The sequence below is a fragment of the Sorex araneus genome, chromosome 2 (genome assembly GCF_027595985.1).
Source record: "Sorex araneus isolate mSorAra2 chromosome 2, mSorAra2.pri, whole genome shotgun sequence".
Classification (NCBI taxonomy): Eukaryota; Metazoa; Chordata; class Mammalia; order Eulipotyphla; family Soricidae; genus Sorex; species Sorex araneus.
The window spans coordinates 8613481-8619747 of record NC_073303.1 but is presented as its reverse complement, the minus strand read 5'-3'; positions in this window follow the sequence as shown (position 1 = coordinate 8619747).

Genomic DNA, 6267 nt, shown 5'->3' with positions numbered 1-6267 from the left:
CGATAGTCTCACGCCACTTTCCTCACCTTGAGGAGGCAGATGGCAATGGGAAGGCCGAGGAAGGAAAGAGGACCAGGCTGGTTGATCTCAACTGGAGTTTATTCCAATCTCATCTCCATTCTCCTCTGATTCTCCCTCCCTGATTCCCCTCATCCTCCTCTTGGATCCCTCTCCTTCATACTTCCTCCTGCTTCTGCCTCCCCATTCTACTTCATAGTCCTTCTGGATCCCCTTTCATTCTCTTTTCCTCCCCCAGCCCACTCTTACAGTCTTAGCTAAGTCCCAAAGCATGAGGGGTTGGGGCTTATACATAGGTGTGGTCACAATAATAGGGGTAATTCCTTCCCTCGGGGGAAGGCTTCTTCTGGGACAAATACTCATTCAGCAGGACGACCCACCCAAGAGCAGAACCCCATTGGGTGTGTTTCTCCTCTCCTTGTCCAACAAATGTGTAAACATTCATAATATTAATCATTTTGTATGGACACAGTAAGAAATACATTAAACTTATAGAATTGCTCTCTTGGAGCCATCTTGCTATAGATCTCAGACGATAGTGTGTAGGATAACATAGCCTCAGTAGTTTAGGTTTATTGGGTTACTCCCGTTACAGTGTTCCTATTCCTCTTTGTTTATTTGTAGCTTCTTTCTTAGTGTTCTGTTGACTTGTAAATAATGTTTTTCTCTTCTCCTTGAGTCCTTTGCATAGTTTATTCAGAGCAAGTTCTTTTTGTATGGACAGAGGAAGACATTTAATATTATGCCTTTGCAATTGAGATTTAATTGGCTTTGAATATTATTAATTCCCGGGCATCTGCTTTCTTGACTGTAGCCTTGGTTGCCCTCAGTTTCTAGCCCTCTTAAAAGGCAGGGTCCCAACGTGGGACGAAGAAGGACCCAGGGCAAGCGGTAAGTTGTGTGCTACCCTGGCATCGAGATGGGCCTGGCCAAAGCGCCTAATGCTTAACTATATGTTAAGAGCTTGGTCATGGAGTGTCATGTCATGATCCAAAAGCAACGACGAGACAGGGCCCTGCTAGGGCTAGGAAAGACTAATCTGGCCTGAGCGCTGTAGTCTGAGATGAGGTGACCCCCGGAGAGCAATTCTAAAAGTTTTATGCATCTCTTGCTATGCCCATACAAAAAGAACTTGCTCTGAATAAACTATGCAAAGGACTCAAGGAGAAGAGAAAAACATTATTTACAAGTCAACAGAACACTAAGAAAGAAGCTACAAATAAACAAAGAGGAATAGGAGCACTGTAACGGGAGTAACCCAATAAACCTAAACTACTGACGCTATGTTATCCTACAATAGTGCTCAGGCTAGATTAGTCTTTCCTAACCCTAGCAGGATCCTAATCTCATTGTTACTTTTTGGATCATGAGAGCATTTGTCCATGACCAAGCTCTTATCTTATAGTTAAGTATGGTGGCACTTTTACCTGGTCCATATAGATTCCAGGGTAGCTCACAGCTTGCCCTGTTTCCATTCAGTCCCTCATCGGGATCCTGCTTTGGAGGGTTCTAGAAACTAAGGGCAACTAAGGCTTAAGTCGAGAAAGCAGATGCCTGGGAGAGAATATTTTTTGGAGTCAATTAACTCCTAAGTCACAAAAGCACAATATTAACTGTTTTCCTTTGTCCACACAAATAGGACATTGCTTTAAAGTAAACTATTCAAAATATATAAGGAGAGGAGAAAGGCAGTATTAACTTACAATGCAATCCCTCTAAGTGTCCTTAGAAGGATCTGACCTTACAAGTTAACAGAGTCTGATTAGTGGGAAAGGGTGGTAGATCGGTTGGGGAAGAGAGCACAGAGAAGTTACAGATGAGCACACAGAGGAATGGGAGTGACTCGGGAGCACTGTGATGGGTATAACCCAATAAACTTAAGCTCCCTGTGGCAAGGGAGAAAGGACAAACCAATGTTATTCTACAAAAGGGGGAGAAACACTAAGATTAGAAAATGCTACAAATTCCTCCCCTAAAGAGTCAAAGCAATCCTAGGAAAAGAAAAAATGGAGTGCTTCACTTTCTCCAATTTCATACAGTTCCTGAAAGCTCTAGTAGTTAAAATAGGGTGGTACTGGAATAAGGACAAGCTGTCAGATCAATTTAAAATAAATAAGAATCCAGAGGGGTGGGGTTGGAGCCATAGCACAGCGGGTAGGGCATTTGCCTTCATGCGGCCGACCCGGGTTCGATTCCCAGCATCCCATATGGTCTCCCGAGCCCACCAGGAGTAATTCCTGAGTGCATGAGCCAGGAGTAACCCCTGTGCATCTCCAGGTGTGACCCCAAAGGCAAAAAAAAAAAGAATCCAGAGGGAGATCCTCGGGCATATAGAAAATTAACCTTCAAACAAGAAGCAAAAAACATGAAGTGAAGCAAGGAAAGTCTCTTCAACGAGTGGTAATGGAAACAGAGTCAGTCATAGACAATTAAGTAAAAATTAAAAAAAAAAAAGAATTCAGACCCCTTTCTAACACCATGCACAAAAGCCAAATCAAAAATGTACTATAGACCTCTATATCAGGCCTATATCCATAAATTCTATTGGTTGAAATAGGGAAGACAGTCTATGACTTTGAAGCTGGAGTTAACTTTCAGGATTCAATGCCACTGTCCAAGCAAGTAGAAGTAAAGATAAACAAATGGGATTACATCAAACTCAGAAGCTTCTGTACCTCAAAGGAAGCAATGGCCAGAATAAAAAATTACCCCACTCACTATTAGATTGAAATTGAAAAGAAAGAGTTGAAATTTCTTTTCTTTTCAACACCCATAAGCTATTCCATATTGGCTTTTTTAATTATTAGTGAATCACTGTGAGGGTACAGTTACAGATTTACATATTTTCATGCTTTTGTTTCAGTCATACAATGCTCGAGAACCCATCCCTCCACCAGTGCCCATTATCCACAACTGATAATCCCAGTATCCCTCCCAAGCCCTCAATCCCAACTCCACCCCCACCCCGCCTCTGTGGCAAGGCATTCCATTTTGTTCTCTCTCTCCTTTTGGATGTTGTGGTTTGCAATAGAGGTATTGAATGGTCATCGTGTTCAATCTATAGTCTACTTTCAGCACGCCTCTCCCATCCTGAGCGGGTCCTCCAACCACACTTTGGTGTTCCCTTCTCTATCTGAGCTGCCTTTTCCCCCAGCATGTGAGGCCAACTTCCAAGCCATGGAGCAAACTTCCTGGTCCATATTTCTACTATTCTTAGGTGTTAATCTCCTATTCTGTTATTTTATATTCCACAGATGAGTGCAATCTTTCTGTGTCTGTCTCTCTCTTTTTGATCATTTCACTTAGCATGATACTTTCCATGTTGATCCACTTATATACAGAGGTCATGACTTCATCTTTTCTAATAACTGCATAGTATTCCATTGTGTAGATGTACCAAAGTTTCTTTAACCAGTCATCTCTTCTCGGGCACTCAGGTTTTTTCCAGATTCTGGCTATTGTAAACAGTGCTGCAATGAACATACAAGTGCAGATGTCATTTTGACTATACTTTTTTGCCTCTCTGGGATATATTTCCAGAAGTGGTATTGCTAGGTCAAATGGGAGCTCAATTTCTAATTTTTTGAGAAGTGTCCATATTGCTTTCCAAAAGGGTTGAACCAGTTGGCATTCCCACCAGCAGTGTAGAAGGGTCCCTTTCTCCCCACATCCACAACAACAGCGGTTGCTTTTGTTCTTTTGGATGTGTGCCAGTCTCTGTGGTGTGAGGTGGCATCTCATAGCTGTTTTAATCTGCATATCCCTGATGATTAGTGATGAAGGGCATTTTTTCATATGCCTTTTTGCCATTTGTATTTCTTCCTTGAGAAAGTTTCTGTTCATTTCTTCGCCCCATTTTCTGATGGGCATATTAACTCTTAAACAGGACCAAATTTGATAATCACTTGTTCTGGGCTCAGAGTCACATCACACAGAGAAATGCACGGGATATGCCAGAAGTCATCATCAGATTCAGGACCCAAGACTCATTCTCTCTTGTTGTCTATGCATTGATTATCTCAGTCTGTGAAGTGTCTGTCCTCGTGCAATCTCCTACTCCAGGACAAGCCAGGGCACAATGGGACACCGGGAAACAAAATGGTGGAAAGTCTTTGAGAGCTAGATCCATGCAGAATTGAAGAAAGATTCTGTACCAGGTGGGTGGGAGAGAATGAACCTGATTCCGAGTTTTGCCTCATACGTGAGATGCTGGATGAGCAGACAGTCCTAGGCTGTACCTTCAAATTTTACCCCTCGGGCCTCAATTCTTTTTTTTTTTAGTGAGCCACATTGCTGGCCACTGAATATTTTATTTTTGAAGGGTGTATGTTTTTTTTTAATTTATTTATTTTTAATTAGAGAATCACCGTGAGGGTACAGTTACAGATTTATACACTTTTGTGCTTATACTTCCCTCATACAAAGTTCGGGAACCCATCCCTTCACCAGTGCCCATTCTCCACCACCAGTAAACCCAGTGTCCCTCCCACCCTCCCCAATCCCATCTCCCCCCCACCCCACCCTGCCACTGTGGCAAGGCATTCCCTTCTGTTCTCTCTCTCTAATTAGCTGTTGTGGTTTGCAATAAAGGTGTTGAGTGGCCTCTGTGCTCAGTCTCTAGCCCTCATTCAGCCAACAACTCCCTTCCCCCACATGGCCTTCGACTACAATGTAGTTGGTGATCGCTTCTCTGAGTTGACCTTTCCCCGGAACGTGAGGCCAGCCTCGAAGCTATGGAGTCAACCTCCTGGTACTTATTTCTACAGTTCGTGGGTGTTAGTCTCCCACTCTGTTATTCTATATACCATAGATGAGTGCAATCTTTCTATGTCTGTCTCTCTCTTTCTGACTCATTTCACTCAGCATGAAACTTTTCATGCCCATCCACTTAACTACAAAATTCTTGACCTCCTTTTTTCTAACAGCTGCATAGTATTCCATTGTATAGATGTACCAAAGTTTCCTCAACCAGTCATCCGTTCTGGGGCATTCGGGTTTTTTCCAGATTCTGGCTATTGTAAACAGTGCTGCGATGAACATACATGTGCAGATGTTGTTTCGATTGTACTTTTTTGTCGGGCCTCAATTCTTATTCCCAGGGGAGGTCCCCAGGAATCTTAAAGGACAACAGTTCCCTGTAACAAAACACCCTAAGAACACAGTCCCTAAAGTATGGGCTTATCTTGGGTTAAGTAAGACTAAGGGAAAGCACTGGCCCTCGAAGGACATTTCCTGCTAAGCCAGTCAGGAAAAGTCTTTGACCTAAGCAGGAAATACCCATCTGGGGAAAGTATGGGACCAAGCAGGATTAATCCTACTAGGGAGAGGCTTGAACAGATTTAGGGGGCGCCATAGCACAGACAGCTTGGCAAGAGCCCTGCCAGCAGGAACGAGCATCCCCATAGTCTCAAAGCTGTAGTTTATCTCCCATGTGTCCCCATGCCCACAGCTGCACTTACAGTTTATCCTTTGTTCCATGTACTAACTCATGAATGGTGTATGTGACGAGAGGGAGGAGGGAAGTGGGGGCTGGACCTAATAAAGATCAAGAAGCTCTTTGTTTGGGACCATCAAGTCTAGCTTGCTGTCTGCACAAGCAACTAGATCTGTCTCATTCTTTGGAACCAACCTGCTGGGCAGAGGTCAAAGGTACCAATCTAATTGACTTTATTGTGGCAATCTACAACTCCTGCCAGTGGGCAGTGTCAAGGGTCAGTACCCAAGGCTCCCGAGCTGTCCTCGTGCTGACTCTGCTGTTCCTGGGCTGGGTCCTGTGTCCTGCTACGGACAGCGAGGAGGAAGGAGACAGCAGAGACAGGGAGGATGGGGCTGGTGTGGGCTTATGTTCTCATGCCCAAGAGCCCTGCTACTCTCTCACACATTTCCCCACATTCTCCAGTGCTGTGGAAAACAATTAAGCACCTGGAGGACCTAAGTGATGGTGACCCAGGAAGGCTTCCGGGTTCTCCACAGACTTGATGGTAAAGGTAGAAACATCTGAAGGCAGTGAGTGTCTGAGCGACCCGTGCAGGCTTCCTGATTTGATTTTGTGCTGGGTACACACAACTGCTGCCTGGGACATTCCTGTTCCTTCTTTTCAGCAGTTAAAGAGGGTATTATTCCTACCTTGTCCCCTTTTCTTAGAACAAACTCAGGACAAAACATCAGCAACTTCTCACATTTCTTATCCTGATAGGACGGGGCTCCACCCCACATTACTTTCACTTCGGAGTTTAGTTCAGTCAGAGT